Source organism: Polistes fuscatus, unplaced genomic scaffold (genome assembly GCF_010416935.1).
Source record: "Polistes fuscatus isolate 324 unplaced genomic scaffold, CU_Pfus_HIC Scaffold19, whole genome shotgun sequence".
NCBI lineage: Eukaryota > Metazoa > Arthropoda > Insecta > Hymenoptera > Vespidae > Polistes > Polistes fuscatus.
In genome coordinates this window covers 2,382,619-2,394,149 of record NW_025113095.1, presented here as the reverse complement: position 1 = coordinate 2,394,149, position 11,531 = coordinate 2,382,619, and the positions used below count along the sequence as shown (strand labels likewise).

General features: G+C 30.9%; 1 long non-coding RNA gene across 1 annotated transcript; it reads left to right on the top strand.

The window, feature by feature from the left end:
- Positions 1-2,034: 2,034 nt before the first annotated feature.
- Positions 2,035-2,656, top strand: LOC122515679. Its single transcript, XR_006303339.1, has 2 exons — positions 2,035-2,190; positions 2,395-2,656. It is a non-coding gene; the product is annotated as an uncharacterized LOC122515679 (long non-coding RNA).
- Positions 2,657-11,531: the final 8,875 nt, after the last annotated feature.

The following is an 11,531-nucleotide window of genomic DNA, read 5'->3' as shown; positions in this document are numbered from 1 at the left end:
TAATACTTAAAAAATTGTATATTTTGATATAAATACTGATAACAAATTTATTTCGATAGATAGATAGGATTATACAAAACTTTTTCGTGTATTGTTTTTAAACAGTACATATCATATATAATTATTTATGTATTTTTATATTAATGTATTGTTATCTTTCAAAATTATGCAAAAAAAACATCAAATAAAGTCGTGTATATTATAATCAGTAGGAAAACCTTATTTACCTCGTGTTCAAAAATTAATTCATATTTAAAAATAAAAATAAAAAGAAGTATAACTTCAAAAATGCATGCATATGGAAATACTCTTCGCTTGCGAACGAAGATCAAATTAATGACATTAATCGTTTTACGATTATATTTATATGAATGTATGTTTGTCAGCATCATATTATTCTTAGAATTGATTACGATCACTAATTATTAGCATAATAAAAAATGTTAAATATCACGTGCTTTTACCTCTTTGAAAGAGTATAAAAAGAAGAAGTCTTCCTTCAAAGCAATCATTTAAATTCAATAATTGTAAGGTATCTCTTCCTTTTCGAAAAAAGATTTTTGTTGCAACGTGTTTCTTCCATAATTTGCTTATGCAAGAAGCAAATAAATCGTCAAAGTGTTGATCGATCATTTGATTTCGTTTGAAAATATTGGAAGTTACTATCGACAGGTATGCGAATTAATTATTTATTTATTATATATAATACACGTGTATACATTTCTGCGTAGAAATAATATTTAAAATTAATATATTTATATCTGTAAATTCGTTGTAAATATTTTTCAAGATTAATAATTGTGTTTATTTATAATACGTTTCTAATGTAAGAAAAGAAAAATAATTACATATATATATATTTTTTGTTCAAGCAGGATGAAATCTTTCCGGACCAGTTTTATCTTAATGATAATCTTGTATTTTGGATTGATAGAATTGGTTATGAGCAGACCACCACAAGTACCACCACATGTTGATCCACCAATACATTTAAGAACTACAACTACAACTTCACCTGAAATTGCTTACACCTATCCAGCAATCATAAATTCAAAACCTATAGGATGTAATTCAGGAGAAAAAAGAGACGAATATGGCATGTGTAGAACTATGGTATCATAAATTGAAAAAAAAAAAAAAAAAGAGAATAGAAAAACTTTCATATTTGTTTTCTTTGATATTTTATCGAATAGTAATCACGTTATAATCGCTTTCATATATTGTTATAATTCTTATAAGTATATATGTATATTAATTCAAACAAATGATAATTATTCGTATTTGTTTGATCAAAGTAACGGATAGAATTTAAAAAAAAAATTCTGTTTTTTTACGACATGTTCTACATACAAAATTTCACGACACGAATTTAATTAACTATGATTCTAATAAATTTCGTAGAATTTTTATATTCCATCTTCTCTATCTCTATTTCTCTTTTTATTAGTTCAACGTTGTTGATAAATTCTAAAATAAAAAATTAACTCTTCAAAATGTATTGTATACGCTTTTAGTTTGTCAATATTAGATGGATTTAATACTTAAAAAATTGTATATTTTGATATAAATACTGATAACAAATTTACTTCGATAGATAGATAGGATTATACAAAACTTTTTCGTGTATTGTTTTTAAACAGTACATATCATATATAATTATTTATGTATTTTTATATTAATGTATTGTTATCTTTCAAAATTATGCAAAAAAAACATGAAATAAAGTCGTGTATATTGTAATCAATAGGAAAACCTAATTTACCTCGTGTTTATGAGTTTATTCATGTTTAAAAATAAAAATTAAAAATGCATGCATATGAAGATACTCTCCGCAAGCGAACGAAGATCAAATTAATGACATTAATCGTTTTACGATTATATTTATATGAATGTATGTTTGTCAGCATCATATTATCCTTGGAATTGATTACAATCACGAATTATTAGCATATTAAAAAATGTTAAATATCACGTGCTTTTACCTCTTTGAAAGAGTATAAAAAGAAGAAGTCTTCCTTCGAAGCAATCATTTAAATTCAATCATTGTAACGTATCTCTTCCGTTTCGAAAAAAGATTTTTGTTTCAACGTCCTTCTTCCACAATTTGCTTATGCAGGAAGCAAATAAATCGTCAAAGTGTTGATCGATCATTTGATTTCGTTTGAAAATATTGGAAGTTACTATCGACAGGTATGCGAATTAATTATTTATTTATTATATATAACACACTGTGTATACATTTCTACGTAGAAATATTATTTAAAATTAATATATTTATATCTGTAAATTCGTTGTAAATATTTTTCAAGATTTATAAATGTGTTTATTTATTATACGTTTCTAATGTAAGAAAAGAAAAATAATTACATATATATATATTTTTTGTTCAAGCAGGATGAAATTTTTCCGGACCAGTTTTATCTTAATGATAATTTTGTATTTTGGATTGATAGAATTGGTTATGAGCAGACCACCACAAGTACCACCACATGTTGATCCACCACAACTTTTAAGAACTACAACTACAACTCCACCTAGACCTGCTTACACCTATCCACCTGGTCGCCCAGCAATCATAAATCCAAAACCTATAGGATGTAAGTTAGGTGAAAAAAGAGACGACTATGGCATGTGTAGAACTATGGTATCATAAATTGAAAAAAAAAGAAAAAGAGAATAGAAAAACTTACATATTTGTTTTCTTTGATATTTTATCGAATAGTAATCATGTTATAATTGCTTTCATATATTTTTATAATTCTTATAAGTATATATATTAATTTAAACAAATGATAATTATTCGTATTTGTTTGAGTAAAGTAACGGATAGAATTTAAAAATAAAGAATTAACTCTTCAAAATGTATTGTATACGCTTTTAGTTTGTCAATATTAGATGGATATAATACTTAAAAAATTGTATATTTTGATATAAATACTGATAACAAATTTATCTCGATAGATAGATAGGATTATACAAAACTTTTTCGTGCATTGTTTTTAAACAGTACATATCATATATAATTATTTATGTATTTTTATATTAATGTATTGTTATCTTTCAAAATTATGCAAAAAAAACATCAAATAAAGTCGTGTATATTATAATCAGTAAGAAAACTTTATTTACCTCGTGTTCAAGAATTTATTCATATTTAAAAAATAAAAATAAAAAGAAGTATAACTTCAAAAATTCATGCATATGGAAATACTCTTCGCTTGCGAACGAAGATCAAATTAATGACATTAATCGTTTTACGATTATATTTATATGATTGTATATTTGTCAGCATCATATTATTTTTGGAATTGGTTACGATCACGAATTATTAGCATATTAAAAAATGTTAAATATCACGTAGTTTAACCTTTTTGAAAGAGTATAAAAAGAAGAAGCCTTCTTTCAAAGCAATCATTTAAATTTAATCATTGTAACGTTTCTCTTCTGTTTCGAAAAAATATTTTTGTTGCAACGTGTTTCTTCCATAATTTGCTTATGCAAGAAGCAAATAAATCGTCAAAGTGTTGACTGATCATTTGATTTCGTTTGGAAATATTGGAAGGTACTATCGGCAGGTATGCGAATTAATTATTTATTTATTATATATAATACACGTGTATACATTTCTGCGTAGAAATATTATTTAAAATTAATATATTTATATCTGTAAATTCGTTGTAAATATTTTTCAAGATTAATAATTTTGTTTATTTTTAATACGTTTCTAATGTAAAAAAAGAAAAATAATTACATATATATATATATTTTTTGTTCAAGCAGGATGAAGTCTTTCCGGACCAATTTTATCTTAATGATAATTTTGTATTTTGGATTGATAGAATTGGTTATGAGCAGACCACCACAAGTACCACCACATATTTATCCACTACAACCTTTAAGAACTACAACTAGAACTCCACCTATTATTACTTTACCTGGTTACTCCTATCCAGCAATCATAATTGCAAAATCTATAGGATGTAATTCAGGAGAAAAAAGAGACGAATATGGCATGTGTAGAACTATGGTACCATAAATTGAAAAAGAAAAAGAAAAAGAGAATAGAGAAACTTACATATTCGTTTTCTTTGATATTTTATCGAATAGTAATCACGTTATAATCGCTTTCATATATTTTTATAATTCTTATAAGTATATATATATATATATATATATATTAATTCAAACAAATAATAATTATTCGTATTTTTTTGATCAAAGTAATGGATGTAATTTTCAAAAAGAATTCTAATTCGACGTAAACGTTTAACATTGATTTAACTTACATTATATTGTAAACGTAATATATTATAATAATATTATTATATTATATAATATAATCTGCATATTGTTACCTAGATAATCTGTAAAATAATTGATTTCTTCACTTTAGCGATAACGTATACATAAATATATAAATGTAGGTGTAATCGCAGTAGTGTAAAAGATTTTTATTTTGTTTATCTGTTGGGCAAATCTCTGAAGTGATATCATTCACACCGATGCGATCGATTAACCCGTCCATGAAAACGTTTCCGGTGCTTTTCGACCCGTTAAGAGAAGGCCAGCTGTCGTGGAAAACTTTAGGAAGACAAACGATAACCTTTCAGAGCTGAGTCGTCCCAAGTTTTCGCGTATTTTCGGTAGGACGAATGCACGAAGTCCTCAACGTGCAGGAAACAGCAGGTTCCTTTCTCGTATAACCTGTGAAGTGTTTCTAATTGAAAAGTTTCCCTTTTACGTTGATATATCTCTAAAGATACCAACTGTAACCTTTCATTTAATTCCATAATTCATCCTAGAGATATCATTTCCCATAGACACGTTTTTTTCTAATCGAGACAATTCAATTTTCTTTTTATGTTTTTACTGTAACGTCGAATCGAGCAACACCACCCACGTGTGTAATCAAATCAAATAAAAAGAAAAACTGTTCGCGAGGAAGTTAATCAGAGGGGTTTCGAATTGTTCATTGGGTAGAACAGTTGAACTAGAAAATTGGTAGACCCAAGTTCGAGTTCTGGTCCAGTCAAATCCAACCAACCCGATAATTTATTCGGAATCTTTCATTTAATCGTCTACTCGTAATTGAAATAATCGAATAAATAAGAACTCGATGAGGTAACTCAAAAAATTATTAACCTATATTAAACAAAGATAATATCGGTGAGATTATAACACGATTTATAACGAACCAATAGAAACAATCAAGATTAATAAAATAAAAGATGATAAAAGTACGGGGGAAGTGGAGGAGAAGGGGGAAGGCGTAGCAGAGGGGATAAAAAGAAAAAAAAAAAAAAGATAAGATGAGATTTTAGTAACCGGAGCGTGACTCGAAACGATCCTTCGAATGTTCGAAAATGTTTAGGAGGGTTTATTTACGATGGGTTTATTTTCACGGGCACATGCACAACACAGGTCCAGTAATTTCGTATACGAACTAGAATACCCTGGGTACGATCGTAAATAAGCGACGACGAGACAAGGGTCTCTCGTGAAAAGGAAATAAAAAGAGGTACCGTACGATCGCGTCCACTTAACAAAAGTTACGCCCGCATTTCCACCCCTCTCCCACCCCTCCTCCTCCTCCTCCTAGATCGGAGGACCGGAATCCGTACGTAGAGAGGAAGATACTATGTACGTTATCCGAATAAATTAACGCTGTTTGTTTAGCACGATACTTTATTTTTTCCTTAGCAGCAGATTCAAACCCCCCCCCCTCCTTTTTACCAACACCACCACTACTACCACCCTCCTCCTCCTCCTCCTCTCCTCCTTGTCTTCTTTTTCCTTCTCACCCCATCACCACCACCCTTATACCACCATCTTTTCTCGAATACTTTGACTCGAACAACGTGTTATTTATTATAATTAATTATGGTTAATTATTAAAGGGAGAAAGGGTTTGTTAGAAATTATTTGGAATTATAATAATAATAATATATATGGGAAAATAGGTATATAATAGTTTACTAGCAAAAAGAGAAGCAGAAATTTGAAGAATTAGATACGGATGCTATTTGCACATATACTGGGTTTCATTTGTTTCAATTATAATTATAATTTTTATAGTATAATAAACTGTTATCAAATAATCGAGAAAAAAATATATAAAATAAAAAGGAATAAAAATCTCGCGTGTGTATAATCTGGGAAGAAAATATTACGACGTGTAGTATACGTATTTGGAATCTTTGATTATTGAACGAGATGGGGAAGAGAAGGAGGAGGAGGAGGAGGATGATAGAAGGATAAAAGAAGAGGAAGAATGAAATAGAGAAGAAGAAAAGTTAGGGGAACGGTAGTAGCAGTATCGGTTCAAAGGTAAACGAGGCTCAATTAACGAACGGACGGTGAACGAATGTTCGTGGTTGGCGCGTGTGGTAAGAAGAACTAAAATAAAAAGCAAAAAAAAAAGAAAAACAAGGAAAGAAAAATATGCAAAGAAAAGAAGCAAGGAAAATGGAGGAAAATATAAAAAAAAAAAAAACAGGACGCGAAAGGGAAAAAGAACCGAAGGAAAAAAAAAGAAACAAAAAAAGATTAAAGAAAAAGTGAGAAAAGAGACAGGAAGCATAAAAAAAGGGGATAGAAAGAAGGAAGGAAGGAAGGAAGGAATGAAAGAGGGAGGGGAGGGGGATAAAAATTCACGGTCTACCCCTCTACTCCAATTATCCTACGACCAATGTGCAAAAAGCATGCGAGAGAGGAATTAACGTCCTCCCCCTCTCCTCTCTCCGTGCCACGAGTCATCGAAAACGCAAAAAAAAAAAAAGAAAAAAAGAAAAAAAAGAAAAGGAAGAGAAAGAGAGAACGAGACACGGAGGGAACAAATAGAATAAAGAAATAATAAAACCGACCGAGGGAGGAAATGGGAGGAGGGGGCGAGGGGACAGGAGGGGTGCAGACCACGATAACGAATGTGGACGTAGTCCGATGTGGGAATAATAATCATCATCGGGTACTCGAGAAAATATATTCGGTACGTGAGTACCGAAGGATCCGCGAATTTATCCTTCTGAATTCATCTTCAATCATCGATCGTTGATATCACTGTGTCGTGTCCTTCGTTAATCTGCGATATTTTATCCCCACTCCCACCCTTCACCCTTTACTCTCTTTCTTTCTTTCTTTCTTTCTTTCTTTTACCATTTTAAATATTAGATTTGGGGAAAAAAAAATCCATTATTTGTGTCTTGAAATAAACTTAAAAATAATAAGGATCATCATTTTTTTGCCCCAACCCTTTCCCTTTTTTTTCCTTCCTATTTATCAAGCTCTCCCTTTCTTTTTGATATTCGTGTATTGAATGATTCAGACAATTCGGTGGACACCCAATCGACCATTTGAAACTAACGAAAGAGAGAGAGAGAGAGAAACTGACTGACTGAGTGACTGGTGGTCGTTGGTGGTGGTTGATGGGGGTGGTTGATGGTTGGTGGTGGTGATAGTTGGTTGTGGTAGTGGTGGGCTCATCATCGGTCTTGTTCGACGTTGCGTTATACTTCAGAAGAAGAGAAAGAGTCATCCTGAAACCGTTCGTCCGTGTTCTTTGAGTGCCAATTGCCGACATAGGTGTTCCAAATGAATACTCGAACAATTCCGATTGATTTTTTTTTCTCATTCTCCCTTTACCCTTTCATTCCTACGTTTCCACATTTCTGCATTTCTCTTTTTTTTTCTTTTCCCTTTTTTATTTTTTTTATTCTATCTATATGAGAAATAATAGGAGAAACAATCGTGCTCGATGATTTTTATTAGATTTACGGGAAGGGAGGGGGTGGTTCTTTTTTTCTTCCTTTTCTTTTTTTTGATTTTTCTCTTTTATCTTTATCAAGAGTCCGACAAAGTTCGTTTGTAAAAAGGGATATTTTTTTGGTTCATCTTGTTATCCCGATCACGTTTGATTTTTCATTCTTTATTTACATGGAATCGATTGGTCGATTGGTCGAGCTTTTTTTTTTTTTTATTTTTAATTGTCTTGTGTTATTTTTAAAAATTATTTGTTCTTTTTTTGCCATATATACATAATACGATGCACAATCATCGAATTGTTTATTATTTATTTAATTTTTTCCAATATGCAGCACGTAAAAGAGGATATTTGTTTTCGTTAGTATAATCGAATCCATGGTTATTTTCCAATAAATGAAATTATCATTCGAACAATTTTTAATATTACGAAAATAATAATATGAAGACAAATAATTGGGACAATATAAATGAAACGTAAAGGTAAACGAAAATGATTAGACACAAAATCGTGAAACTTTTCATCTTCTTTTTATTCCTGTTCTTTTGTTGTTGCTGTTGTGTTAACAAATTGAAAACTATGAGTAAAAAGGGTCAAGGAAAATCTCATCCCATGGTTCTAATGGTATTCCATCGAGTAGGATTTTCTTCCCTTGCTTGGAAAATACTCTCGGTCTTGGGATAAAGAGGGAAAAGCGTGAGTATCGTCGTATAGTCTTTGCAAGCATGGTAAGAATAAGAAAAAGAAACAAAAAAAAAAAAAAACTAAAGAAGAAAAGAAAGAAAGAAAGGAAGAAACGAAGGAAAAAAGGGAAAAATAAGAATAAGAATAAGAATAAGAATAAGAATAAGAAGAAGAAGAGGAAGAAGAAAAAGAAAAGAAGTAGATTCCTCTTCTTTCGATACATATAGTACGTGTGTTCGTTCATGTACTTAGTTGGAAGGTTTCCTACATAGCAAATCCTCTTGTCTAGCATCCTTTCCATTTTCGTCGCATCTTCGAAAGCATTGAAACCCTTCGAGCACTCAGCTCAAACCAGCCGCAGTGTTTATTTCGCGGCTTCCCATGGACGCCTGCTACTATAGTACCCACCTTCCTATTCTCTTATTCTTATTTTTTTTTTCCCCATAGACATTGTTACTATTTTTATCATATTTTTTTCATCCTTTTTTTTATTATCTCTCGTAATAGTAGGATTAAATATAATTAGAGATTTAATATTCTAGATTCTAGACGAAATGTTTACGAAATATTTCAATCCTTTTTTTCTTTTTTTTCCATTCATAATTTTTTATGAAATATTTTTAATATCTTAAATCGTTCTACACAGATAGTTTTATTTTTTTCTCTTACATTCCTTCGCTATCGAATTTTATAATAGTATATAAAAATATAATTAAAAATTTTGAGCATGTAAACACGTTGATAAATTGGGGAAAGTTTGATCATACAAAAAGAAACCTCTCATGGAATTCGTGTAATTGCTTTTATCGTGTGTGTAAATCGTGAAACTTGGAAGATACACCATGTGCATGCGTGTATATAAACTCTGACGTAACCCTACTAGGGATTGGCTAACATATCAATCAAACAATCATGCTAACATATTTATCTATTTTTACGTAAACGTCTCGACGTATCTAAAAATCCATAATAGATTTGAACGAGTAATATTTTATGAATTATTTTCAATAAAAAATATTTAAAGAAGTATTCAATGTTGAAAAATTGGAAAAAATCTCAAAGATGTTTCGTTCGTTGACAGGAATGATATAACTTAAAATTAACATATTTATCTATCTTTACGTAAACGTCTCGACGTATCTAAAACCCATAATATAATAGATACGAAAAAGTATGGTTCCGTTGTTGCGTGCACATCGGAACCTCTCCTCTCCTCTCCTCATCTCTCCTCACTCTCTCTCTCTTCTTATAAAAGTACGTACGTGTTGCATTGTGCATACGTATTAAATTCTTTCGATCCGTCGAGCAGAATTATCCGATAGGCGTTCAAGCGTAGGCCCCGTATACGAACGAACATTTGCGTTTAACGCCTCGTGCGAATATATAAAAGGTGCAACCACAGAGACGTCTTTGTGCGATGCCATTGCACCGGCAAAAAGTGTTTAACGTCGATGTGTAAAAGAACAAGAAAAAGAAGAAGGAAAAAAATAAATAAATAAATAAATACAAAAAAAAGACAGGGAGAGAGAACAAAATATACGCACACGGTGCTGCATTCTGTAAACATTCTAACATTCTGTTGAACGAGGGTGAGGGGGCCGAGGGTGGTATTGTCGATTATCGTTCGCAAATAAGAAAATGAAAATAGAGGGTAGAAAATGTGGAAAATTGGAAAAGGGATAATAAAAGGGCGTACCCGTTGACGAGCTTCTTTTTTCCCGTACTTTGACATTTTGTTTTTTTTTGTATTTTTAAATTTCATTTCTTGTTTTTTTTTTTTTTACCCAAATTGTTCAAATACTCTTTCGTTTGATATTACGTGATTTTTTTAATAATAATATTATATAATGTGTTCCCTGAGAACGTGTATGCTATTGAAGGAAAGAATATAACGCGAACGAATAAAAATTAATTAAGAACAAATTACGAAAGAAAGAAATATATTACGATTAATTTTCTTTGCGACATGTTTTCTTTTTATCCCAAACCTTTTTTTCGAATCGTTGTTTTCTTTTAATTTACATTCCTTTCCTGTTTTCGAATCTCATCGGAAATAATTATTTGACATATCTTAATCGTACCATTTATATACCTTTGTCGTTAATTTAATTAATTATAAAAATTATTTCACACGCGCACGCACACACACACAAACATTATCCTCCATTAGATTAAATTTAGAAAATATTTTAAACGCGTAAGAGGGTGAAGAAGGAGGTCGAAGGGAAGGAAAGAGAAGGGAAGAGAAGAGAGAGAAGAGGAAAAGAAATTCAGCGTTACTCTCTAGAACAACATTTCCCCATTTGAAGTAAAAGTTTGTTTTTTTCTATTAAATAAATATTTAAAAATTTTGCATTACTTTTCACTCAGTTAATGTGAGATAAAAAAGTAGAAAACAGCGAGGAACGAGGGACGAGGGGTGAAGTATGGAGAAAAGAAAATTGCCAGAGGCCTAATGAACAAGATAAACAAGTGTTTAGGGATATACACACGTGGATGATAAAAAATAAAGATCGTAAAAAGATGTTCGCCGAGAAGAAAATAGTTTTTGTTGGAAAACATTGCGGGTAAAGGTAAAAGAAAAAGATAAAAAATAAGAAAAAGAAAAAAAATAAGAGGAAAAAAAAAAGAACGGTAAACTAGAACTAGTGGTGGTAGTGAGTTAGTTGAAACAGGGACGAAAAGTTAATCGTCAACAAACGTCGAAGGAAAGTTCGACGATTAACGCACCCCTTAATACGCAAAGGTACGTACGTACACATACCTTTCTCGGTTGAACAAGGTTCTCTCATTAAACGTAACTTTTAAAACCAAGTATTCTACCCTTTTGTATGTGTGTGCGAGTGTGTATATGTACATTTTGTTCCAGCATTACCACTACCACTTTCACCTCATTCTTCGTTAATTAATAATAAAAATACACCGACGGGTTCGTAGAACCAAGGTGGTTGGTAGCACCAGTACCAGCACCAGAAGGAAAAGAAGACGAGAGAATAATGTTAAGGGAAAAATAAATTAAAAGAAAGAAAAGAATAATGTTGTTGGATGATAGAACGTAAACAAGCTTGTTAGAAAACACGGGCTTATGGGT